This window comes from Gorilla gorilla, chromosome 2, assembly GCF_029281585.2.
Source record: "Gorilla gorilla gorilla isolate KB3781 chromosome 2, NHGRI_mGorGor1-v2.1_pri, whole genome shotgun sequence".
Classification (NCBI taxonomy): domain Eukaryota; kingdom Metazoa; phylum Chordata; class Mammalia; order Primates; family Hominidae; genus Gorilla; species Gorilla gorilla.
This window is the reverse complement of record NC_086017.1, coordinates 71,348,383-71,376,174: the sequence shown is the minus strand read 5'-3', so window position 1 is coordinate 71,376,174 and position 27,792 is coordinate 71,348,383.

Below are 27,792 nucleotides of genomic sequence, written 5' to 3'. Positions count from 1 at the left end.
CTGGGTTCAAGTGATTCTCCTGCCTCAGCCTCCCAAGTGGCTGGGATTAAGGGTGGGCACTGCCACATCTGGTCAATTTTTGTATTTTTAGTAGAGATGGGGTTTCACCATGCTGGCCAGGCTGGTCTTGAACTCCTGACCTCAGGTAATCTGCCCTCCTTGGCCTCCCAAAGTGCTGGGATTACAGGCGTGAGCCACCGCACCTGGCCTCTCTCTTTCTTTACACTGTTCTTCCCCAATATTTTGGTGAAATAGTTTTGTAGAATTTTCTGTTTGGTTTGCTTGTAAAAGGCTGAGAATCCAGCTCTGCAGGCAGAGTGAATGATACTTATTTCTTACTCATTGTTGCATACAAAAATACGTGCTTGATATGGTTTGGCTCTGTGTCCCCACCCAAATCTCACTTGTAGCTCCCATAATTCCCACATGTGGGAGGGACCCGGTAGGAGATAACTGAATCATGGGGGTGGGTCTTTTCCATGCTTTTCTCATGTGGTGAGTAACTCTCACGAGATCTGATGGTTTTAAAAAATGGGAGTTTCCCTGTGCAAGCTCTCTCTCTTTGCCTGCCGCCATCCACATAGGATGTGACTTGCTCCTCATTGGCTTCCAGCATGATTGTGAGGCTTCCCCAGCCACATGGAACTGTAAGTCCATTAAACCCCTTTTCATGTATAAATTACCCAATCTCAGGTATGTCTTTATCAGCAGTGTGAGAACAGACTAATACAATGCTATGGATAAGTAGATAGATCCACACACAGAAGGCTTGTTGATTGCCGGGAAAAGGTGGGAAAATTTGCATACATTCCCAGAAATCTTCAGGGAATAAAGAAATCTAGATCCCAATACATTCCCTTTCTAGTTTAAGTACATTTCTAATGGACTGAGATAGCCCTGAATAAGACCAACTGACTTAAAAAGAAAAAAAACAAAAGGGAGCCCACTTCAATGGTGAAAGTAACCCTCAGTAAGAGTGAAATCTGAACTGGTAATTTGGACTCTATATGATGTCAGAAAAAAATACCTAAAACTTGGAAATAGGGAAGAGGTTACTGGCTGTTCTTTCAGTACAGTGCTGGGTTAACTTTCTTTTGTCAGGGCTATTTCGCAACTCATAGGGGCAAAGGTAAACTTGTAGATTTTTTGTCTGAAAGGGTTTAGCCAGATGAAATTAGTTTCTATCAGGTGGAACAGATAACCCTAAGGGTTACAAATTATGGCCTCATTGGACATTAACCAGTTCTTTTTAAAAATGGGGTAAAATTAATATAACATAAATTAATCATTAACCATTTTATTTGAAAATTTAATTTATTAATTAGTTTAGAGACAGAGTCTTGCTCTGTCCCCGAGGCTGGGGTGCAGTGGTGCAATCATTACTGCAGCCCTGACCTCCCAATCCTCTCACCTTAGCCTCCTGAGTAGCTGGGACCACAGGTGCTCACTACCATGCCTGGCTAATTAAAAAAAAATTTTTTTTTGGCTGGGCGCAGTGGCTGACACCTGTAATCCCAGCACTTTGGGAGGCCGAGGTGGGTGGATCACGAGGTTAGGAGATCAAGACCATCCTGGCTAACATGGTGAAACCCCGTCTCTGCTAAAAATACAAAAAAATTAGCCAGCCATGGTGGCGGGCACCTGTAGTCCCAGCTACTCAGGAGGCTGACACAGGAGAATGGTGTGAACCTGGGAGGTGGAGCTTGCAGTGAGCTGAGATCTCACCGCTGCATTCCAGCCTGGGCGACAGAGCGAGACCCCGTCTGAAAAAAAAATTTTTTTTTTTTGTGGATTCAGGGGCTTCCTATGTTGCCAGGCAGGTCTCGAACTCCTGGGCCTAAGCAATCCTCCCACCTCTGCCTCTCAAAGTGCTAGGATTATAGGTGTGAGCCACTGTGTCTGGCCTCATGGACTATTTTAAAGTATACAATTTAGTGGCATTTCATATTTTCGTGATGTTGTTTGACCACCACCTGTATCTAGTTCTAAAACATTTTCATCATTTTTGCAATGTGTTTGACCACCACCTGTATCTAGTTCTGAAACATTTTCATCATTTTTGCGATGTGTTTGACCACCACCTGTATCTAGTTCTAAAATATTTTCATCACTCTAAAAGGAAATCCTGAAATCCTATACCCATTAAGCAGTCACTCCCCATCCCACCATCCACTTGGTCCTTGGAAACCACTAATCTGATTTGTCTCTATGGATTTGCTTATTCTAGATGGTTTATATAAATAGAATCATATAGTATGTGACCTTTTGTATCTGGCTTCTTTCATCTAGCATAATGTTTTTAAGGCTCCTTTGTGTTGGCTGTAGTATGTATCAGTACTTTATTCATTTTTAGGGCTGAATAATATTCCACTGTATGTGTACACTACATTGTGTTGATGCATTCATCTGTTGATGGACATTTAGGTTATTTCTACCTTTTGGCTATTGTGAACAGTGATACTATGAGCATTCAAGTATATGTTTGAATGCCTGTTTTCAATTCTTTTGGGTATTTACCTAGGAGTGGAATTGCTGGTCCTGTAGTCAATGCTTAATTTTTTGAGGACGCACCAAACCATTTTCCATAGCAACTATACCATTGTACATTCTAACCAGCAATGTATGTATGGAGATTTCAATTTCTTTACATCTTTGCCAATACTTACTCTTTCACCTCCTTTTTTTTTTGGTTATGACCAACTTTGTCGGTGTGCAGTATTATCTCACTGTGGTTGTAATTTGCTTTTCTCTAATGACTAATGACATTGAGCATCTTTTTATGTGCTTGTTGGCCATTTGTATGTCTTTGTTGGAGAAATGTTTAAGTCCTTTGTCATTTTAAAATTGGGTTGTTTGTCTTTTTGTTGTTGAATTGTAGGAATTCTTTGTATATTCTGGATATTAAACCATTATCAGATCTATGATCCACAAATATTTTCCCCCATTCTGTTGGTTGTCTTCTCACACTTGATTAAGTCAAATTTATCTGTTTTTTAATTTTGTTGCTTTTGCTTTTGGTGTTATATCTAAGAAACCACTGTCAAATCCAAGTCATGAAGATGTACTCCTATGATTTTTTCTAAGTCTTATGGTTTTATAGTTTTAGCTTTTACATTTAGGTCTTTGATCCATTTTGAGCTGTTTGTATATGGTATGTGATAACAAGGGTTCAACTTCATTTTGCATGTGGATGATCAATTGTCCCAGCACCATTTGTTGAAAAGACTGTTCTTGCCTCATTAAATGGTCTTGGCATACTTGTAAAAAATCAATTGACTATGGATGAATGGGTTTATTTCTGGACTTTCTATTCAATTCTCTTGATATATATGTCTATACTTATGCCAGTCCCGTACTGTTCTGATTACTGTAGTTTTATAGTAAGATTTTGAATCAGCAAGTTTGAGTCCTGCAACTTTGTTCTGCTTTTTAAAGATGATTTTGCCTATTCGGAGCCCCTTGTAATTCCGTATCAATCACAACTCAGGGTCCACTGCAATCCCATTGACCTTTTTCATTTCTTCAAAAACTACCATTGGGATTTTGTTAGGAATTGCAGTGAATCTGTGGCTTGCTTTGGAGAGTGACATTAACTAGTTTTGTATCAAAACAACCACCTTAAGCTAACATTGCATATATATATTATATATATATATATATGTGTGTATATATGTGTATATATATATATATTTTATATATATATATATTTTTTTTTTTTAGAAGGAGTCTCACTCTGTCGCCCAGGCTGGAGTGCAGTGGTACAATCTCGGCTCACTGCAAGCTCCACCTCCCGGGTTCACGCCATTCTCCTGCCTCAACCTCCCGAGTAGCTGGGACTACAGGCGCCCGCCACCATGCTTGGCTAATTTTTTTGTATTTTTAGTAGAGACGGGGTTTCACCATGTTAGCCAGGATGGTCTCGATCTCCTGACCTCATTATCTGCCCGCCTGGGCCTCCTAAAGTGCTGGGATTACAGGCATGAGCCACTGTGCCCGACCCATTGCTTGTAAATATTTAGCTCCTGAAACGCTCTTTGAGGGTGGTTTTGCCATATTACTGGCTCACTTATTGATAAACTGAATAAATTTGGCATATATATTTTATATTTGCATAAGAGTCATGATTTTACTTTTTGAAAGTGATATTTTGATAATGAAGTCACACATTATTTAGGAAAGTTGTTCTCAACCACGTTAGAATCACTAGGAGAGTTTTAAACCATACTACTGCTTAGGTCACAACTCCAGAAATTCTGCTATAATTGATCAGGGGCATAATGTGGGCTTTGGGTTTTTTTCTTAAAGCTCCCCAGGTGATTCTAATTGCACCTAGAGGTGAGAATTACTGTCTTAGAGGAAGTTCTAATGCAGCTGCTTCTGATCCAGTCTCATGGGTGCTATGGGATCCTCACTGGGAAAAGTGGCTTTGAGTAGGTGTCACTGAAGAGATGTAATGTTGGGAGCCCAGTCTGATATTGGCTGTGAGTACTCCTAGGTGAAAGGAACACTAGGAAAAGGGAATATTTTTCTTGTATATCTTGCCAACCCTGTGGCTCCTTTCTGTTTAAGAAAACTGAAACTGAGTCCTTGTCATCAAAAGAGTGTCTTTTGTCACAATCTTTTGTCTTCAAGACATTGGTAAGAAAAACAGCAACTTAAAGCTCAAGTCTAGCAGGGGGAAAATACATTATTAAACAAACAAACCAAAAGTAATGAAGGAATGGATAGAGTAAAAGTAGATGCCTTGGAAGAAGAGGTTAGTAACTATATTAGTCTGTTCTCACACTACTATGAAGAAATACGTGGGACTGGGTAATTTATAAAGAAAAGAGGTTTAATTGGCTCACAGTTCTATAGGCTGTACAGGAAGCATAGCAGCCTCTGCTTCTGGGGAGGCCTCAGGAAACTTACAATCATGGCTGAAGGCAAAGAAGGGAAGCAGGCATGTCACATCACTGGAGCAGGAGCAAGAGGGTGTGGACGGGGAGGTGTTACACACTTTTAAACACGCAAATCTCATGAGACCTTTTATCACAAAACAGCACCAAGGGGATAGTGTTAAATCATCCATGAAGGATCCACCCCCATGATCCAATCACCCCTACCAGGCCCCACCTCCAACACTGGGGATTACAATTGAACAAGAGATTTGGGTGGGGATAGATCCAAACCTTGTCAGTAACCTTGGCAAGTTCATGGAGACAGCTTAACTACAGTGATGCCTTCTCTACTTTTGCAGAAAGAAGAAAGAAATACAGGGGATTAGACTTGGAATGACTTGGTGACACAGGGAAAGTCACTCAGTCATATTGGAATCATTTGTCCACTTGTGTTCTCCCTCTTCCCCTGCATTGTCCCTCTACAAATCTGTTCTTCAGGTTAATTCCTTTCTTCTGGCTATCCCCTTACATTCTAATGGAAGCTTATTTCTAAGAAGTTTTGTGTAGAAGCTGGGCACACAGTCTTTGAAGCCAAGCTGCCTGGGATTGTAGCCCAGCTCTGCTACCTACCAGATGTGAGATGCTGGGTAAATTACTTTATGCCTTACTGTTCTCATCTGTAAAATGGGAGGGATTCATAGTGTCTTCTTTATAGAATTATTGTGAATTAGTTCATGAAAACACTTAAACTAGTACATGGCAAAGAATGAGAGCTGAGTAAATGTTAGCTATTCCGTAATTATATTATTGTTATTATTGCCCAGGAGTTACAGCCCTCAGCTGGAGTATTACTATTATTATGTTTTTCTTTTTAAGACAGAGTCTCGCTCTGTCACCCAGACTGGAGTGCAGTGGCGCGATCTTGGCTCACTGCAACCTCCGCCTCCTCGGTTCACTCCATTCTCATGCCTCAGCCTCCCGAGTAGCTGGGGTTACAGGCGCATGCCACCACACCCGGCTAATTTTTTGTATTTTTAGTAGAGACAGGGTTTCACTGTGTTAGCCAGGAGGGTCTCGAACTCCTGACCTCGTGATGCACCTGCCTCGGCCTCCCAAAGTGCTGGGATTACAGGCGTGAGCCACCGCGCCTGGCCTGGAGTATTATTTAGGTACAGAAGTCTTCAGGGGCTCTGAGGACGAAGTGTCTGAAGAAGAGTTATCCATAGAGGACATGTGGCCTTGATGCTCGCAATGAGCAATTCTGCATAAAAAATGACTCGCACAGGAAGTAGATTGGATGGATTAGGTCACTGCTTTGAAAATCCTGGTAGTTTCTGTCACTGCTGATTGGCCTGGAAGTTACAGGTTCTTTGTGGGAAATGAGGCTCTGTTTAGGGGAGGGGCAAGAGGCCTCCCAAGGGGAATTTTACCCTCTATTTCCTGCTGCTGTGGCTCTAGAACCTTCCCAGACCACAGAGAGTAACTCAAAACCTTTCACTGTTTTTTGTTTGTTTGTTTGTTTTTCTTTGAGATGGAGTCTCACTCTGTCATCCAGGCTGGAGTACAGTGGCACAATCTCGGCTCACTGCAACCTCCACCTCCAAGGTTCAAGCAATTCTCGTGCCTCAGCCTCCTGAGTAGCTGGGACTACAGCTATGTGCCACCATGCCAGGCTAATTTTTTTATTTTTAGTAGATATGGGGTTTTGCCATGTTGGCCAGGCTGGTCTCAAACTCCTGACCTTAAGTGATCTGCCCACCTTGGCCTCCCAAAGCGCTAGGATTACGGGCATGAGCCGCCATGCCCGGCCAAAACCTTTCATTGTTCACATGTTTAATACTTCTGCTGTAACACTGTGGTTGTCCTCTTAACTATGACAAGAATATGGACAATACTTGACCCTTCCTCTTTGCTCACAATTTCTGCTCAACCCCTGAGCAGACCAAAGACCCCTCCTCATCCCAGGGCAGAGCAAATAGAAGTATAGAAGTAGGTGAATCCAAAGTAGGGTTCCCAGCTGACTGATGAGTCCAGATTCTTTCTTGCTGCTCTGTCATCTTCAGTGTATCAGTGACCTGTGTTTCTTCATAGCTGCAAGATGCAGCTGCCAAAAAAAAAAAAAAAAATCTCTCTCCAATAATGTCCAAAAGTAGGAAGGGTGTGAGAGAGTATTTCTGTTGTTTATTTCTTTGCTTATTTCAGTCCCATTGGACAGGACTTCATCACATATCTAAGCACTGACTCAAAGAGGTGCAGAAATTGAGTATTTGGATTTTCAGCTTCTTAGAATATGAGGAAAGCTCTGCTGGCAAAAAAAAAAAAAAAAAAAGCAGGGTAGGAAAATGGCTGCTAGAACCTGGGTGCATGGCGTGTGTTTGTAGTCCCAGCTACTTGGGAGGCTGAGGCAGAAGGATCACTCGCATCCAGGAGTTCAAGTCTAGACTGGGAAACATAGTGAGACCCCTGTCTCTTAAAAAAAGAAGGACAAGAAAATGACTGTTAGGTTGGCAATTAAAAGTGTCTGCCACAAATGATAATACCACTTTCTGTTATATGATTGTTTTACATTCTAAATGATCACACTTCAGCAGGCTAACATATCTTGTTGGAACTAAACAGATCTGCTTAAAGATGTTACTGTCTGCAGGCAAATCCTTCTGTCTTTCCATTGACCACCCCATCAAACCGCGTCCTGATTCAATATTGTGGTGGCTAGGGAGCCCTATGTGTCTTTTTCCTTTAGGCTTCTGTAGAATTTGTGATCCCCTAAGAACCAATTTAATTTAATTAATCTAATAAAGGACAGCACAGGAGAAGGCTGCTATTGTGCTACAATGCTCAGGAGGTAGCTTTGTGTTTGCTTTTTTTTTTTAAAGTTTGATTAAAAATCCAATAGAACAAACAGGTTACAGTGTGTAATTATCATTAATCTCAGCACAGATTATCTTCATGAATTTATAAAAAAAGTACTCCAGTAATCTTACCTAGTCTTGCATTATAGAGGTAAATTTGCTGGGGAGTTCTCTTTTATCTTTCTCCCAGGTTCTATTCTGTCCCAATGTTAGAAACTTTAATTATTTTTCAGTGCATATTTTCTATTTTATTATTATTGTTGTTATTATTTTTAAAACTATTTACTTATCATTTTTAAAATCCAGTCAGATTTAGCAGTGGAGAGTTATTTCCCACCCTTTTGCTTAAACTTAAAAAAAAGTTCTTGTTTAACAATGCATGTTGGTTATAAAAGAAAATACAAATAATATAAAACAACAGTAAAAAGTAAAAGTTCCCTCCACTCTCCATCCATGCCTCCCTCTCCATCCCAACTCCCCAAGGCCCCTGCCAGCCAATTCCCTATCCTGAAGTCCCCCTCCCAGAGCTGTCCACAGTTAACAATTTCATTCTTGATCTAGGCCTGTACAAACATGCATATATTCATATGCACTTAGAGAGTTGTATGCTTTTTAGAAACCAAATTATATATTATTCTGTAATTTTCTTTTTTATTTAATAATGTATCTTAGTCAACTTTTCATATGCATATGCTATATCAAATATATCTATTAAGTATAGATATATTTAATCCTTTTCATCATGATATTATATTTCATATAATGTATCCTTTGCACTTTTCAAAATATTTTTATCACCTGCTCACCTCTTTTTTTCATAGAAAACAGCTCCCCTTTATTATAATTACTTTAAGGAGTTTTAAAAACAGCTCTAATGAACTTTATCAGTACTAAAATCTTGATAAAACACAATCTTGGAACTGATTGTGTTCTAGCTCTCATTTTATAGTGATGATGGTTATGATGCCTCCTACTTGTATTTATACATTTTAAGACAATTTTCTATAATGGATTTCATTTAAACTCCATCTAATAACATTTTGTTCTGGAAGTGCCTGCAGATTATCCTGATAACTGTTTTTATTATAATAAAGTCTTACCATATAAACCTTGAACAGTAAGATAATATTATTACACAATCATTATTTAATAAAGATGAAAATTAGTAGCTCTAACATTACTCCATGTCCAGCCTTACCCAAATTTGAATGTAGATTTCCTGACTACATCTTTTTGTTTCCTACTTCTAAGCTTCAAATTACGTGAAAAACAAAATCAACAGAGTTAAAGGGAAATAGACAATTCCACAAGTGTAGTACTGAATTTTAATACACTGTCACAACAATTTATAGAAAAACTAGCCAAAAAAAATCAGTAAAGGCTTGGAAAATTTGAATAACACTATCAACCATCTTGATGTGATTGATATTTATACACCAGGAGCTGCTGAATATACCTTTTCAAGGGCTTAGGATTCACTGATAAAAATAGACCATAAGCTAGGCCATAAAACAAGTCTCAATAAATTCAAGGAAATTAAATTATATAAGCTATTTTTCTGACTATAGAGGAATTAAATTAGAAATTAATAACAATATAATATTGAGAAAACTCTTACATATTTTGAAATAAACATTTTTCTAAATAACTCATGGGTCAAAGAAGAAATCATAGAAGAAATTAGAAGATATTTTGAACTATATGATAAAGAACTTATAACTTGTTGAAATTTGTGGGATAAAGCTAGAACAGTATTTAGAATGAAAGATAAAAGTTTACATTTGTATATCAATGACTAAAGGTTATACATTTACAAGAAGATATAATAGGAGGAACAGAGTAAACCCAAATAAGTAGGAGGAAGAAACTAACAAAGAGCAGATCAATGAAAAAAATCTCAGATGAACAATAAGGAAAATTAATCAGTCAAAAAGTTTATTCTTTGAAACGATCAACAAAATTGACAAACCCCTAGCTAGAATGATCAAGAGAAAAATTAAATACAAATCACCAATATCAAGGATTAGATGTTCTTGTTACAGATCCTGTGGGCATTAAAGAATAATACACTGTTACAAACAGTTTTATGTCAATAGAATCAACAAGCTAGATTAAACCAACACATTTTCTGAAAAATACAACTTATTTAAACTGAGCAGGATGAAACAGAAAATCTCAATAGCTATATAGCTATTAGAGAAATTAAACACATTATTGAAAACCTTTCTACAAATAAAACATCCTCCAGGTCCAGATGGTTTTACTGGTGAATTCTATCAAACATCCAAGGAAGATGTAAAACCTCTATTACACAATCTTTAACAGGAAAGAGAGGAGAGAATACTTCCCCACTCATTTTATGTGGCAAGCATAACCTTAACCCTCAAACCCGAGGAAGACATTACAAAAGAGAAAGTTACAGATAAGTATCACTCAGGAACATTGATGTCAAATCCTTAGCATAAAATTAGCAAATCAAATCCAACTTCTATGAATGCAAGATTTAAGATTCAGAAAATCTGTGAGGTGGGCAGATCACCTGAGGTCAGGAGTTCAAGACCAGCCTGGCCAACATGGTGAAACCCCGTCTATATTAAAAACACAAAAATTAGCTGGGCGTGGTGGTGGGCACCTATAGTCGAAGCTACTTGGGAGACTGAGGCAGGAGAATTGCTTGAACCCGGGAGGTGGAGGTTGCAGTGAGCCGAGATTGTGCCACTGCACTCCAGCCTGGGCAACAAGTACGAAACTCCATTTAAAATAAAAAAAAATAAGAAACAAACAAACAAACAAAAAAACTCCCACAAACTCTTTTTTCCTGCCAGGCCTGAGACTATTTATTTCTGCCAAGAGATACCAAGGCAGGCATGTGGAACTTGCAGGAGAGCCCCAACTATATCACATTGCCTGGTCTAGGAAGCTTCTTCATTCCCATGAGCTCAAAACTATCCTCTCTCATCCAGAGACGCCAAGGCAGCTGGGGACAACAGTAGATAAATCGCACCTCATCCTTGTCTCACCAAGAGACATCTGGTGGCCTGGTCTGAATAAAACTCATCTATCCCTTCAGCAGCACCAGAGGCATCAGATAAACCAAACACATCAAAATAACACCCCAAACTCTCTGAAAATTAAACTCCCGTTGAAACCACGCTCCACAAAAGTAGGCCAAGACTTACATGCTAAACCTAAACACGGTGACTCCCAAAATAAAAGATTAACATAGGACCCAGAGTGTCCTAATTAAATAGAAAAATGTACAGAATGCAATTAAGAATCACTCCAAAAACCAATAACTAAGAAAATCACAATTTAATAAGAAACAATCAACTGACATCAACATTGAGATAAGATTCCAAAGCATCCATCATAAAAATTTTTCAGCAATCAATTACAAATTCTCTTGAAACAAATGAAAGTGAAAAAATAGAAAATGTCAAAAAGAAGCAGATGTAAAAAGGAAGAAAATGGGAATCACAGAACTGAAAAATATAATAATAAAAATTTTAAAAAGTTGCTTGATGGGGTCTATAGTAGTGTGGAGATGGGAGAAGATAGAATCAGTGAACTTGAAGCTAGGAGTGATGTCTCACATCTGCTATCCCAGTGCTTTGGGAGGCTTAGATATGAGGATCACTTGAGGCCAGGAGTTCAAGACCAGCCTGGGCAACATTGTGAGACCTTGTGTCTATGAAAAAAAAAAAAAACAAAAAAAAGAATCAGTGAACTTGAGAACAGAACAATAGAATTCACTCAATCTGAACATATAGAAGAAAAAGGCACTTCAGGGGCCTGAAGAAAGTAATATGACAATCCAGCATTTGTATCACCAGAGTCTCAGAAGGAGAGAAGAAAGAGAGTGGGGCTGAAAGAATATTTGAAGAGATTTGACTGCAAACTCCCCAAATTTGGCAGAAGACACAATCTTACACATCCAAGAAGCCGAGCAAATCCCAAGCATGAGAAACCCAAGGAAGTCCATGCCAAGACACATGATAATTAAACTTGCAAACTAAAGATACAGAATAAAAATCTTGAAAGCAGCCAGAGAGACACAATGCATTATGTATAGGGGACACCAATTCAAACAACAGCAAATTTTTCATCTGAAACCAAGGGGGCCAAAGGAAGTATCACATTATTTCTAAAGTGTTGAAAGAAAACAACTGTCAACCATAAATTCTATATCTGGTGGAACTATTGTTCAGGCATAAAGAGAAAAAAGAAAACAGTGGCAGACAAGAAAAACTAAAAAACTTTGTGGCTGGTAGAGCTACCATTAAAGATTGGCTAAAGGAATGTCTTAAAACAGGAAGGAAATAATAAAAAATAAATCTTGGAGCATCAGGAATGAAAAGGGAAGAACAGAAAAAGCAGAAACATAAATATATACCGTAGGCTATCTTTTTCCTCAGCAGTTTAATAAATCATATTCAATGATTGAAATAAAAATTATAACACCATTTGATGCTGGAGGCAATGATATTTAAAAGCGGAGAAAGTAAAGGGACCTAAATATTCTATACTTAGAAAGGTAAAATGGGCTGGGCGCGGTGGCTCACGCCTGTAATTCCAGCACTTTGGGAGGCCGAGGCGGGAGGATTACCTGAGGTCAGGAGTTTGAGAACAGCCTGGCCAACATGGTGAAACCCCGTCTCTACTAAAAATAACAAAAATTAGCTGGGCATGGTGGCAGGCGCCTATAATTCTAGCGACTTGGGAGGCTGAGGCAGGAGAATAGCTTGAACCCAGGAGGCGGAGGTTGCAGTTGGCCGATATCGCGCCATTGTGCTCCAGCCTGGGCAACAAGAGCGAAACTCCGTCTCAAAAAAAAAAAAAAAAGAAAAAGTAAAATGATACTGGTACGTGTTATGACACATGTGTATATTAAAATACCCAGAGTAACACTATACAAAGATATGTAAGCAACGTGGGGGTTAGAGGCACCAATCCCCTGGCAGTCAAAAATCCATGTAAAACTTTTGACTTGCCCAGAGCTTAACTACTAATAGCCTCCTGTTGACTGGAAGCATTATTGATAACATAAACAGTTGATTAACATATATTTTGTATATTATATGTATTGTATACTGTATTCTTCTAATCAAGCTAGAAAAATGAAAATATGTTATTAAAAATCATAAGGAAGATAAAATATATTTACTATTTATTAAGTGAAAGTGGATCATCATAAAGGTCTTCATCCTTATCATCTTCACATTGAGCAGGTTGAGGAGGCAGAAGAGTTGGTCTTGCTGTCTCAGGGATGGCAGAGGCAGAAGAAAATCTGCTGTCTTGGTCTCTTTATTGTTGCCATAAAGGAATACCTGAGGCTGGGTAACTTATATAGAAAAAAAGGTTTATTGGGCTCACAATTCTGATGGCTGTAATGTTTAAGATTGTTCATCTGCAACTGGTGAGGGCTTCAGGCTACTTCCACTCACGATGGAAAGTGAAAGGGAATTGGCTGTACAGAGATCACACAGTGAGGTAAGAAGCAAGAAAGAGTGGAGAGGTGCCACGCTCTTTTAAACAACCAGCTCTCAGAGGAACTAACAGAGTGAGAACTCATTACTCCTAAGGGAGGGCATTAATTTATTCATGAGGGACCTGTCCCCACTACCCAACAGCTCCCATTAGCCCCACCTCCTACATTGAAAATCAAATTTCAACATGAGGTTTAGAATAGACAAACATCACAACCATAGCATCTGCATATAAGTAGACCCACACGATTCAAACCTGTGTTTAATATAGTTGTCAACTATATTTTTGAAAAACGCTATAAATAAGTCAGGATGGAATTCTAAAAAATGTTCAAGTAATGCACAGGAAGTCAAAACAGAAACAGTAAAGTGAGATCTAGAGGAAAAAAAAACCAAACAACTCAGGCCAAGATGGCCAACTAGAAGCAGTTACAGTGTGTGGCTCTCACGAAGAGGAACAAAAGGGGTTAGCAAATACAGCACCTTCAACTGAAACATCCAGGTACTCTCACTGGGACTAATCAAGGAAACAACTCAACCCAGGAGAATGAAGAAAAGCAAGACAGGACAATGGCTCACCCAGGAGCAGCAACACGGAGCCAGGGGAACCTCCCCAACCCAGGGAAGCGGTGAGTGAATGTGTGGCCCTGGGAAATCATGCTTCTCCCATGGATCTTTGCAACCCTCATCAGGAGATCCCCTCGTGAACCCATTCCACTAGGGCCTTCAGTCTGACACACATAGCTGCATGGAGCCTCAGCAGAGCAGCTGCTCAGGCACATGTGGAGGCCCAGGAGCTTTACATACTCTGGCTCCAGGCTTCCCAGCAAAAGTGACTGCAACTCCAGCAAGGTGGGAGGTTGGACCTTTGTACATACTCGTAGGAAGGGGGCTGAATCCAGGGGGCCGAGCAGCAATGGAATGAGGGCCCCACTTCCATGGTGCCTCACAAGATGAGACCCAATGGCTTGGAATTCCAGCCAACCACCAGCAACAGTGTTGTCCCTACCTGGAATGGAGTTCCCGTGGGGAAGGGTGAGGGGCCATCTTTGCTGTTTGGACGACTCAGCTGTTCTAGCCTGAGGGCTTTGGAGAGTCTAAACTGACTGGGGGCATACAGGATGCCCCAGCACAGCACAGCTGCTCTACCAAAACATAGCCAGACTGCTTCTTTAAGCTGGTTCCTGATCCATTCCTCCTCACTGGGCAGGGCTTCCCAACCAGGCCCTCTGGCTACCCCTGCCGGTGTTCTCCAGCAGACAGAGATTTGCATTCTCCCTGGGACAGAATTCTTGGTGGGAGGGATGGGCTGCCATTTTGCTGTTTGGGTGACTTAGCTGTTCCAGCTTCCATGCTTTCTTTGGAGAGCCTGAGCTAACCATAGGCAGAGGCAGTACCCCCGCACAGCACAGCCACTCTACAAAAGCATGGCCAGACGGCTTCTTTAAGCCGGTCTCCTGTCTCATTCCTCCTGACTGGTTGAGATCTCCCAACTGGGGTCCTTCACCACCTCCTATAGGTGCGTTTGTGCTGGCAACAGGTCCATACCTCCCTGGGACAGAGCTCACAGAGGAAGGGGGCAAGTTGTCATCTTTGCTGCATTGCGGTCTTCACTGGTGGTACGTCTAGATACTGGAAAATCTGAGGTGATTAGGGACTGGAACCGAACCCCAGCAAACTGCAGCAGCCCTACAGAAAAGCGGGCAGACTATTAAAAGAAAAAAAAAAAAAACACCCATTCAAAGGTCAGCAACATCAAAGATTGAAGGTAGGTAAGTCCACAAAGATGAGAAAGAATCAGAGTAAGAATGCTGAAAACTAAAAAAGCCAGAGTGCTCTCTTTCCTCCAAATGACTGCATCACCTCTCTAGCAAGGGATCGGAACTGGGCTGAGGCTGAGATGGCTGAAATGACAGAAATAGAATTCAGAATATGGATAAAAATGAACTTCACTGAGCTAGAAAAATATGTTGTAACCAATGCAAGGAAGATAAAAATCACCATAAAACATTGCAGGAGCTACCAGACAAAGTAGCCAATATAGAGAAGAACATAATGAACCCAATAGAGCTGAAAAACACAATACAAGAATTTCATAATGCAATCTCGAGTATTAATACAAGAATAAACCAAGCAGAGGAAAGAATCTCAGAGTTTAAAGACTGGTTTTCTTGGCTAGGTGTGGTGGCTCATGCCTGTAATCCCAGCATTTTGGGAGGCCAAGGTGGGCAGATCACTTGAGGTCAGGAGTTTGAGACCAGCCTGGCCAACATGGTGAAACCTCGTCTCTACAAAAAATACAAAAACTAGCCGAACATGATGGTGGGTGCCTGTAATCCCAGCTACTTGGGAGGCTGAAGCAGGAGAATCACTTGAACCCAGGAGACAGAGGTTTCAGTGAGCCAAGATTGCGCCACTGTACTCCAGCCTGGGCGACAGACTGGGGCTCAGTCTCAGGAAAAAAAAAAAAAAAAAAAAGGTAGTTTTTCTGAAATAAGACAGGCAGACAAGAATAGAGGTAAAAGAATGAAAAGGAATGAATAAAACCTCCAAGAAATATGGGATTATGTAAAGAGACCAAATCCATGACTAATTGGTATACCTGAAAGAGATGGGGAGAATGGAACTAATTTGGCAAATGTATTTCAGGATACCATTCATGAGAACTTCCCCAACCTCACTAGAAAGGCAAACATTCAAGTTCAGGAAATGCAGAAAACGCCAGCAAGGTACTCTGTGAGAAGATCAACCCTGAGACACATAATCATCAGATTCTCCAAGGTTGAAATAAAAGAAAAATGTTAAGGGCAGCAAGAGAAAAAGGCCTGGTCACCTACAAAGGGAAGCCCAACAGACTAACAGTGGACGTCTCAGTGGAATCCCTATGAGCCAGAAGAGATTGAGGGCCAGTATTCATCATTCTTAAAGGAAAGAAATTCCAACCCAGAATTTCATATCTGGTCAAACTAAGCTTCATAGACAAAGGAGAAATGAGATCCTTTTCAGACAAGCAAATGTTGAGAAAATTCATTACCAGCAGACCTGCCTTACAAGACTTCTGAAGGCAGCACTAATTATGGAAAGGAAAGATTGTTACCAGCCACTACAAAAACAGATTGAAGTACACAGAGCAGTGACACTATAAAGCAACCACATAAACAAGTCTGCAAAATAACCAGCTAACATCATGACGGCAGGATCAAATCCACGAATATCAATACTAACCTTAAATGTAAGTGGGCCAAATGCCCCAATTAAAAGACACAGAATGGCAAGCTGGATAAAGAACCAGGACCTGGCTGGGCACAGTGGCTCACGCCTGTAATCCCAGCACTTTGAGAGGCCGAGATGTGCTGATCACCTGAGGTCAGGAGTTTGAGACCAGCCTGGCCAACCAGGTGAAATCCTGTCTCTACTAAAAATACAAAAAATTAGCTGGCCATGGTGGCATATGCCTGTAGTCCCAGCTACTCGGGAGGCTGAGGCAAGAGAATTGCTTAAAGCTGGGAGGTGGAGGTTGCAGTGAGCTGAGATTGTGCCACTGCAATCCAGCCAGGGGGACAGAGCAAGACTCCAACACACACAAAAGAACCAAGACCCATTGGTATGCTGTCTTCATCAGGCCCATCTCACATGTAATGACACACAAAGGCTCAAAATAAAGGGATGGAGGAAAATTTACCAAGCAAATAGAAAACAGAAAAAAGCAGAGGTTGCAATCCTAGTTTCTGTTTGACCACTGTGCAATCAAATTAGAAATCAAGACTAAGAAATTCATCCAAAGCCACACAATTACATGGAAATTGCATAACCTGCTCCTGAATGACTTTTGGACAAATAACAAAATTAAGGCAGAAACTGAAAAGCTCTTTGAAACTAATGAGAACAAAGATACAACATACCAGAATCTCTGGGACACAGCTAAGGCAGTGTTAAGAGGAAAATTTATAGCACTAAATGTCCACATCAAAATGTTAGAATGATCTCAAGTTAATAATCTAACATGACAACTAAAAGAACTAGAGAAACAAGAGCAAAGAAATCCCAAAGCTAGCAGAAGACAAGAAATAACCAAAATCAGAGCTGAACTAAAGTGGATTGAGACATAAAAAAAAGCCATTCAAAAGATCAATGAATCCAGGAGCTCATTTTTTGAAAAAATTAATAAAATAGACCACTAGCCAGTCTAATAAAGAAGAAAAGGGAGAAGATTCAAATAAACACAATCAGAAATGATAAGGGGGATTACTGATGCCATAGAAATATAAACAACCATCAGAGAATATTATAAACACCTCTATGCACATGAACTAGAAAATCTAGGGAAATTGATAAATTGTGGTTACATACCCCTGCCCAAGAATGAACCAGGAAGAAATTAAATCCCTGAACAGACCAATAATGAGTTCTGACATTGAGACAGTAATAAATAGCCTACCAACCAAAAAAGCCCAGGACTAGGTGGATTTACAGCTGAACTCTACCAGATGTACAAAAAAAAGCTGGTACCATTCCTACTGAAACTATTCCAAAAAATTGAAAAGGAGAGACTTGTCCCTAACTCATTCTATGATGCCAGCATTATCCTGATACCAAAAACTGGCAGAGCTACAATAACAAAAAAAAAAAAAAAGAAAAGAAAAGGAAACTTCAGGCCAATATCCTTGATGAACATCAATGCAAAAATCCTCAACAAAATACTGGCAAACCAAATCCAACAGCACAACAAAAAGCTTATCTACCAGCTTCATCCCTGGGATGAAAAGTTGGTTCAACATATGCAAATCAATAAATGTGATTCATCACATAAACAGAACTAAAGACAAAAACCATATTATTATCTCAATAGATGGAGAAAAGGATTTCAATAAAATTCAACATCGCTTCATGTTAAAAACTCTCAGTCAGCTAGGTACTGAAGGACCATACCGCAAAATAATAACATCCATCTTTGACAAACTCACAGCCAACATCATACTGAATGGGTAAAACCTGGAAGCATTCCCCCTTGAAAACCAGCACAAGATAAGGATGCCCTCTTTCACCACTCCTATTCAACATTGTGTTGGAAGTTTTGGCCAGGGCAATCAGACAAGAGAAAGAAAGAAAGGGTATTCAAATAGAAGAGAGGACGTCAAATTATGTTTGAAGATGACATGATCCTATACGTAGAAAACCCATTGTCTCAACCCGAAAGCCTCTTAAGCTGATGAGCAACTTCAGCAAAGTCTTAGGATACAAAATAAATGTGCAAAAATTGCTGGCATTCCTATCCACCAACAACAGTCAAGCTGAGAGCCAAATCATGAATGAACTCCCATTCACAATTGCCACAAAACAAATAAAATAACTAGAAGTACACCCAACCAGGGAGGTGAAAGATTTCTACAAGAGCTACAAACCACTGCTCAAAGAAATCAGAGATGATGCCAACAAATGGAAAAACATTCCATGTTCATGGATAGGAAAACTCAATATTGTTAAAATGGCCATACTGCCCAAGGCAATTTATAGGTCCCATTAATTGTATTCCCATTAAACTACCCTTGACATTCTTCACAGAACTAGAAATAAACTATTTTAAAATTCATATGGAACCAAAAAAGAGCCTGAATAGCCAAGAAAATCTTCAGCAAAAAGAACAAAGCTGGAGGCATCATACTACCCGACTTCAAACTATACTACAAGGCTACAGTAACCAAAACAACATGGTACTGGTACAAGAACAGACACATAGACCAATGGAACAGAATAGAGAACCCAGAAATAAGATTGTACATCTACAACTATCTGATCTTCAACGATCCTGAGAAAAACAAGCAATGGGGAAAGGATTCCCTTTTCAATAAATGGTACTGGGATAACTGACTAGCCAGGTGCAGGGGATTGAAACTGGACTCCTTCCTTACACCATATATAAAAATCTCTTTGAGATGGATTAAAGATATAAATATAAGACTCTGAACTATAAAAACCTGGAGACAATCTAGGCAATACCATTCAGGACATAGGCACGGCAAAGGTTTCATGATGAAGATGCCAAAAGCAATTGCGACAAAAGCAAAAATTGACAAATGGGATCTAATTAAACTAAAGAGCTTCCACACAGCAAAATAAACTACCAACAGAGTAAACAGACAATCTACAGAATGGGAGAAAATTTTTGCAATCTATGCATCTGACAAAGGTCTAATCTCCAGCATCTATAAGGAACTTAAACAAATTTACAAGAAACAAATGACCCCATTAAAAAGTGGTAAAGAGCGTGAAGAGACACTTCCCAAAAGAAGACATATATGCGGCTAACAAGCATGTGAAAAAAAGCTTAACATCACTGATCATTAGAGAAATGCAAATCAAAACCACAGTGAGATATTATCTAACACCGGTCAGAATGGGTACTATTAAAAAGCCAAAAAATTAACAGATGCTGGCAAGGTTGTGGAGAAAAAGAAACACTTATACACTGTTGGTGGGAATGTAAATTACTTCAGCCATTGTGGAAGACAGTGTGGTGATTCCCCCAAGACCTAAAGACAGAAATGCCATTCAACCCAGCAATTCCATTACTGGGTATATACCCAAAGGAACAAAATCATTTTATTATAAAGACACATGCATGTATATGTTCACTGCAGCAGTATTTACAATAGCACAGGTATGGAATCAACCTAAGTGCCCATCAATAATAGACTGAATAAAGAAAATGTGGTACATACACCATGGAATACTATGTAGTCTTAAAAAAGAATGAGATCATGTCTTTTGCAGGGACATGGATGCAGCTGGAGGCCACTATCCTTAGCAAACTAACACAGGAACAGAAAACCAAATACTGCATATTCTCAGTTGTAAGATGAGAACACATGGACACATAGAGGGGGACAACACACATTGGGGTCTTTAGAGGGTGGAGGGTGGGAGGACAGAAAGGATCAGCAAAAGTAACTAATGGATACTAGGCTTAATTCCTGGGTGATGAAATAATCTGCACAATACTGCCCCATGACATATGTTTACCTATATAACAAACCTGCACATGTATCTGTGAACTTAAAATTAACATTAAATAATTAAAAAATAAAATGACAGATATATGTGAGAACATAACAATTACCTTAAATGTAAATGGTCTAAATACACTAATAAAAAGACAGATTGGTAGAGTGTATAAGAAAATGTGACCCAACTGTATGCTGCATATAAGAAACTCAGTTTAGTCTAGGTATGGTGGCTTGGGCTTCTAATCTCAGCACTTTGGGAGGCCAAGGTTGGCGGACTGCTTGAACCCAGGAGGTCAAGATCAGCCTGGGCAACACAGCAAGACCCAGCCTCAAAAAAAGTTAATTAAATAAAAGAAAAAAACTCAGTTCAAATCAACAACATAGGTAGATTGAAAGTAAAAGGATGGCAAAAGCTATACCATGCAAACAATCGGTAATAGTAGAAGTGTCTATATTAATATCTGATAAAGTAGGTTTCAGAAAAAGAAAATTACTAGAGACAAAGAGAGACATTACAGCATGAAAACAGAATGAATTCATCAGGAAGACATAATGGTCCTAAATATGTATGAATCAAACAACAGAGCCTTAAAACACATGAAATAAAAATTGATGGAGCTGAAAGGAGAAATAGACAAATCAATGATTATGTCCCCTCCTCGCACATACTATACATGCTATTTAAACAACACAATCACCAACAAGGCCTAACTGACGTACATAGAAAACAACCATCCATGGGACATTGGTCAAGATAGGCCATATCCTGGCTATAAAGCAAACCTCAACAAATGTAAAATAACTGAAATTATACAAAGTGTATTCTGTGATCTTAATGGAATCAAACTAGAAATCAATTATAGAAAAACAATAGGAAAATCTCTAAAATGTGGAAATTAACATACTTCTAAATAATCCATCAATCAAAAAGAAAGTCTCAAAGGAAATTTAAAAATACTTTAAACTCAATGAAAATGAAATCACAACTTATCAAAATTTGTGGAATGCAGCTTAAAGCAGGACTGAGAGGGAAATTTATAGCACTAATGCTTATATTATAAATGAGGAAAGATCAAAACAGAGAAAAAGTGAAGTGAAATTTAGAGGAAACAAATTTTAAAAACCCAATAAAATGGCAGATTTATGTGACAAAAATTATCCTAAATGTAAGTGATCTAAATACACTAATAAAAAGACAGACTGGTAGAGTGTATAAGAAAATGTGACCCAGTTGTATGCCGCATATAAGAAACTCAGTTCAAATGAGATCACATGGACACAGGAAGGGGAATATCACACTCTAGGGACAGTTGTGGGGTGGGGGGAGGGGGGAGGGATAGCACTGGGCGATATACCTAATGCTAGATGACAAGTTAGTGGGTGCAGCGCACCAGCATGGCACATGTATACATATGTAACTAACCTGCACAATGTGCACATGTACCCTAAAACTTAAAGTATAATAATAAAAAAAAAAACAGAATATACTGTTTGAGAAGTAGAAATAAAAACAGTATTAAAAACTAAAAAAAAAAAAAAAAAAAAAAGAAACTCAGTTCAGATGGGTGCGTTTAAAATCAATGAACTACAGGCCAGGTGTGGTTGCTTATGCCTTGTAATCCCAGCACTGTGGGAGACCCAGGCGGGCAGATCGCTTGAGGTTGGGGGTTGGAGAGCAGCCTGGCCAACATGGTGAAACCCCACCTTTACTAAAAATACAAAAATTAGCTGGGGGTGGTGGTGGGTGCGTGTAATCTCAGCTACTCAGGAGCTGAGGCAGGAGAATTGCTTTAACCTGAAAGGTACAGATTGCAGTGAGCTGAGATCATGCCACTGCACTCTAACCTGGGCAACAGAGTGATACTCCATCTCAAAAAAAAAAAAAAAAAAAAAAAGAAAGAAAGAAAAGAAAAAATTAATAAACTACATTCCTACTTCAAGAAATTAGAAAAAGAGGAGCAAAATAAACTCAAAGCAAGCAGAAGAAATAAAATAACAAAGAAAAGAGCAGACATCAAAGAAATAGAAAATAATAGAGAAAAATCAGTGAAAAGAAAACCTAATCCTTAAGAAAAAAATCAACAAAATGGACAAACCTCTGCTAAAACTTACCAAAATAAAAACAGTTGAGAAAGAAATCTCCAATGTCAGAAATGGAAAAGCTATCACTATAGATCTTGTAGCCATTAAAAACATAGTAAGAGAATACTATTAACAACTTTATCATTATGCATTCAACAACTCAGAGGAAATGAACCAAATCCTCAAAAGCCACAGACTACCAAAACTCAACCAATATGAAACAGACAATCTGAATAACCCTGTAAGTATTAAAGAAATTGAGTTCATAACTGAAAATCTCGTAAAATAAATCTTCAGGCCAAAATGGCATCATTGGAGAATTCTGTGAAACGCTTGAAGAAAAATTAACCTCAATTTTATATAATGTATCCCAGAAAACAGAAGAGGAAATACTTCTCAACTTATTTTCTGAGGTTAATATTACCCTGATACCAAACTAGATAAAGATAATACAAAAAAGACAACTGCACATCAATGTCTTGAACCCGGGAGGCGGAGGTTGCAGTGAGCCGAGATCGCACCACTGCACTCCAGCCTGGATGACAGAACGAAACTCCGTCTCAAAAAAAAAAAAAAAAAAATTAAATTAAATTAAAAAAAATTGAGTTTTTATTGACAAAATAATTTCTTTTAACTTTTAAGTTCAAGAGTACATGTGCTGGTTTGTTACATAGGTAAACTTGTGTTATGGGGGTTTGTCGTACAGATTATTTCGTCACCCAAGAATTAAGCCTAGTATCCATTAGTTATTTTTCCTGATCCTCTCTTTCCTCCCACCCTCCACTCTCTGAAAGGCCCCAGTGTGTGTTGTTCGTCTTTCCGCGTCCATGTGTTCTCATCATTTAGTTCCCACTTATAAGTGAGAACATGCACTGTTTGTTTTTCTGTTCCTGTGTTAGTTTGCTAAGGATAGTGGCCTCTAGCTGCATCCATGTCCCTGCAAAAGAGATGATCTCATTCTTCTTTATGGCTGCATAGTATTCTATGGTGCATATGTACCACATTTTCTTTATCTAGTCTATTGTTGATTGGCACTTAGGTTGATTACGTGTCTTTGCTATTGTGAATAGTGCTGCAATAAACACACATGTGCATGTGTCTTTATACTAAAATGATTTATATTCCTTTGGGTATATATCCAGAAATGGGATTGCTGGGTTGAATGGCATTTCTGTCTTTAGGTCCTGGAGGAATCACCACACTGTCTTCCACAACGGCTGAAGTAATTTACATTCCCACCAACAGTGTATAAGCGTTTCTTTTTCTCCACAACCTTGCCAGCATCTGTTATTTTTTGACTTTTTAATAGTAGCCATTTTGACTGGTGTTAGATGATATCTCATTGTGGTTTTGATTTGCATTTCTCTAATGATCAGTGATGTTGAGCTTTTTTTTCATATGCTTGTTGGCTGCATGTATTTCTTCTTTTGAAATGTGTTGACAAAACAGATTTTAAAATTACATGTAGATGCAAATAAACTGGAATTGCCAAAACAAAGAAGAATGAAGTTAGAGGCCTCAGTGTACATTGGATTGGAGCACATCTATTCTCTTTCTATTATTGTATTCATCATGCTTTACTGTAATTATTACTAAAGTAAGAGACCTGTCTTAAAACCATCTGTGTGTCCCTTAACACAATCACAAATGTTTTCAGTAAAATGTGTTGCATTAGTTTAAAAATAAATACAATTTTGTAATCATATGATTTTTATTTGAGAGAAAAGGAAAGACTGGGCATCTCAGTCACTGAGCAAGTGGGCAGGACTCTCTGGCAACAACATCAGAAATACTGCCATGTTTTTGTTTTTCCAAGAGCAAGATCCAGAATCTTGGGACTGTGGTTTCCATTTAACACGTGGGGAACATCCCTTGAGGTTATTCAGTGAGTTTGGTTTTACATCAAGGAATTACTTACAGTCTGGCTTCAGCCAATCCTGGATTTAATTATTCATGGCAATTATTGCTTGCCTATTAACATCTTTGTTTATATTGACTCTGATGATTCTAGTCTTTGATTGCATGTGGCTTCTCTACCTTTAACATCATGCATCACTCAGTTCTCCAAGGTGAGCTGAGGGCTTTCCCCTTTCAACATTTAAGGTAAACTCCTTAGTTGCGGTCAACACCAGCCCATGGATTTTACATCTTGCCAATTCTTTAATACTTTATTCTTAATCCATAGCGTTGTGAACTTTAAAAAATAGCTCTGATAATTCCAAAAGACCATCCACTTTATCTTAACAGAAGTTTCACATTGGTATTGGTCCATGTTTGTTTATTTCCAACCATTATTCCTACCCAAAGTTGTTTATTTGTGATGAGATTTGGTCCAGTTTAGTGGCCGTTGAGATTATCCATCGGGCTTTTGAAATCATCTGTTTTTTGACTGTTTATCTCCTGGAAACTTCACAGCAAACTACTGAAGTCATTCCAGCTGAAGCTGGTTTTCCCTTCCATTAGGTCATTAAGGACAGCATCAAATCAAGTATACAAAGAAGCTTTTTCCATACAGAAAAAATTAAAGTGCTCCAATTCCGTTTTCTGGGTTTCTCATTCTCACATTTTCTGACCAAGAAGATTTAGATAGTGTCAAGGTGAGGCAAAACAAATCATCTGCTTAGATAAATATATTCAACACTGTCTTCTCTGAGGGTTGGTGTGGGTGACACAAACAAGGCATATGCATTGAATTATCAGACTTAATCTCACAGGTGTCATCTACAGGTGGATGCTGGAGTCTACATCCAACCAATCAGTGTTTGTTGGGCGTCTAGAACATGCTACATTAACACTCTGAGGATTCCAAACATGAAAGAGATAAGGTTTCCAGACATAAGTATGCAAATCAGGCAAAGAAGTATATAATAAAGAACAATGAAGAAGCATAAAGCAATGTTGTTGGAATTGAAGAGGGAAAAACCTTCCAATTGGCCAGACCCTAGGAGATTTCATGGCAGAACATGGTATTTGAGCTGAGCCTTGAAGTATGGATAACATTTCCATCAGGAAGGGAAGATATGCCACATGGATAAAACAGCACATGCAAAAACCTAGAAATTGCAAAGTCATAGGCTATGTGCATGGTCTTCTGGTCAGCTAAACTTCAATATTCCAGCTCCTTCCTTCCTAACGGTGAAGATATAGAAAGCAGTTGATAGGTTTGATCAAGAGCTAACTCTGAGCCAGGTGCAGTGGCTCATGCCTGTAATCCCAACAATTTGGGAGGCCAAGGCAGGCAGATCACTTTAGGGTCAGGAGTGCAAGGCCAGCCTGGCCAACTTGGTGAAACCCCATCTCTACTAAAAATAGAAAAATTAGCCGGGTGTGGTGGCACATGCCTGTAATCTCAGCTACTCAGAGGCTGAGGCATGAGAATCACTTGAACCTGGCAGGCAGAGGTTGCAGTGAGCCAAGATCCTGCCACCATACTCCAGCCTGGGTGACAGAGTGGGACTCTGTCTGGGGAGTGGGAGGATTAAAAAAAAAGAGTTAACCCTGGACAGAAGCCTTCTAGGGATTGCTCGTTTGCTGGAGTAGGTACTCTTTCTCAAATAGTAGCTTACTCACTCAGGAGACTCCAATCCATATGTAAAGATATGAGTCCTATGCCCTTGCTCTGTTCAGGAGAAAAATGAGCCTCAGAGTAGTAATGTGACTTGTCCAAGCCAACCTGCAAGGTTGATGAAGACTTTGATCTCAAATTGAAGTCCCTGAAGTTTCAGTTCAGTCATTATCCATACTAGGAAAAAGAACTGGATGGTAACATTAAATCATTTTACTCGAACTTGGAATGTGATTTTTATGTAGCCATTATACTATTTTCATGTAATTCAGAAAGTTAAGTTGACTTAATACATTTTGTTTGGTTTAAGCTGATATTAACATTAGTTTTCAAATTCTGAGCTTACTCTTCAGATATGACCATTAGGGATGGGGAAGAAATGCATCAGGAATGTACTGAGTGAAAAGTAGATGCAAACATTAATATGCAATATTTATGAATACTAACTACATGTAGGGTCCCAAGAGTTCACATACATCATCTCACTTAATGCTTGTAACAGCACTCAGAAATTGATACTATCATTTCTATTTTACACTTGAGGAAATTAATACAGTTAATTAACTTGACTAAGTTCCCATAACTAGTAAGTGGAAGAGCTAGGCAATCTGGCTCAACTACCTACCCTCAGCTGCTAGGCTAAGGACAATGGGGGTGAAAATGGTATGTCTCTCATAGAGTTGCTATGAGCATTTCATGAGTTAATACTTACGAAGTGCCTACTGCCACATCCGGTGCATCGTACTTACTCATAAATAATAAAACCTATGACTGGAAGATGAAGTTTCTTGCCTAGAGTTGTACATTGCTAGGCTGACTAAAGAGCACCATGCTGTTAACCTTTACAGTAATAATCATAATAATAATGTAATTTGTTGTTGCTTAATTTTGTTTCAGACATCTTAACTTGTATATTTTCACAGGCCAGTAAAAGTAAAATTTGAATTCCATGTTATGCATGTACAAAACTAAAGTAAATATGGACGAGTTAATATTTTGACATCGTGACTTGAGCATTTAAAAATGATACATGCTCTACCCATGTTCATAGCAGCATTATTCACAATAGCCAAAAGGTAGAAGCAACCCAAATGTCCACTGGCAAGGGAAAAACAAAATGTGCTATATCCATACAATAGAATGTTATTCAGTGTTAAAAAGGAAATAAATCCTGACGCATGCTACAAAAAGAGTGAACCCTGAAGACATCATGATAAGTGAAATCTGCCAGTCACAAAAGGACAAATGGTTTATAGTTCCCTTTATTTTAGACACCTAGAGTAGTCAAATTCATAGAAACAGAAAGTAGAATGGTGATTACCAGGGACTGGGGAAAGGGAGAAATGGGGAATTATTGTGGTTGATGGGTACAGAGTTTCAGATTTGCAAGATGAAAAACGTTCTGGAGATTGACGATGGTGACAGTTGTACAACAACGTGAATGTATTTAATGCCACCAAATTGTACACCTAAAAATGGCCAAAATGGTAAATGTTGTTATTTATATTATACTACAATTTAAAAGACATGTGCTGAGAAATTGAAATTTTATGTATCCAACCATAATGCAAAGGGCTTCACAATCATCACAGTAAAAATGAGGCATTTTTGAAAACAGGTAGAAGTCATTTCCTTGCTTACTCATTGTGAATGCTACTTGACAAAAGTTTTGTTTATTTTGAGTATCAAAACATATTAATTGAGGCCTTTGCTATTCAGCAGTCAAATGCTGGGTTTCGATAATCCTCTTTGCTGTTTCTCTGATGTTCTTATTTCCAGAATCTAATTCTCCTGGGGAATGTACTACTCCCTTACAGCAGGTGAACAGTTTTTATAATTTAAATATTCAAAAGTTTTTGAGGCAGCTGTGGGATGGGAGGTGATAGTAGGGAGAGATGCGATTATTTTAGGGACACCGTATTA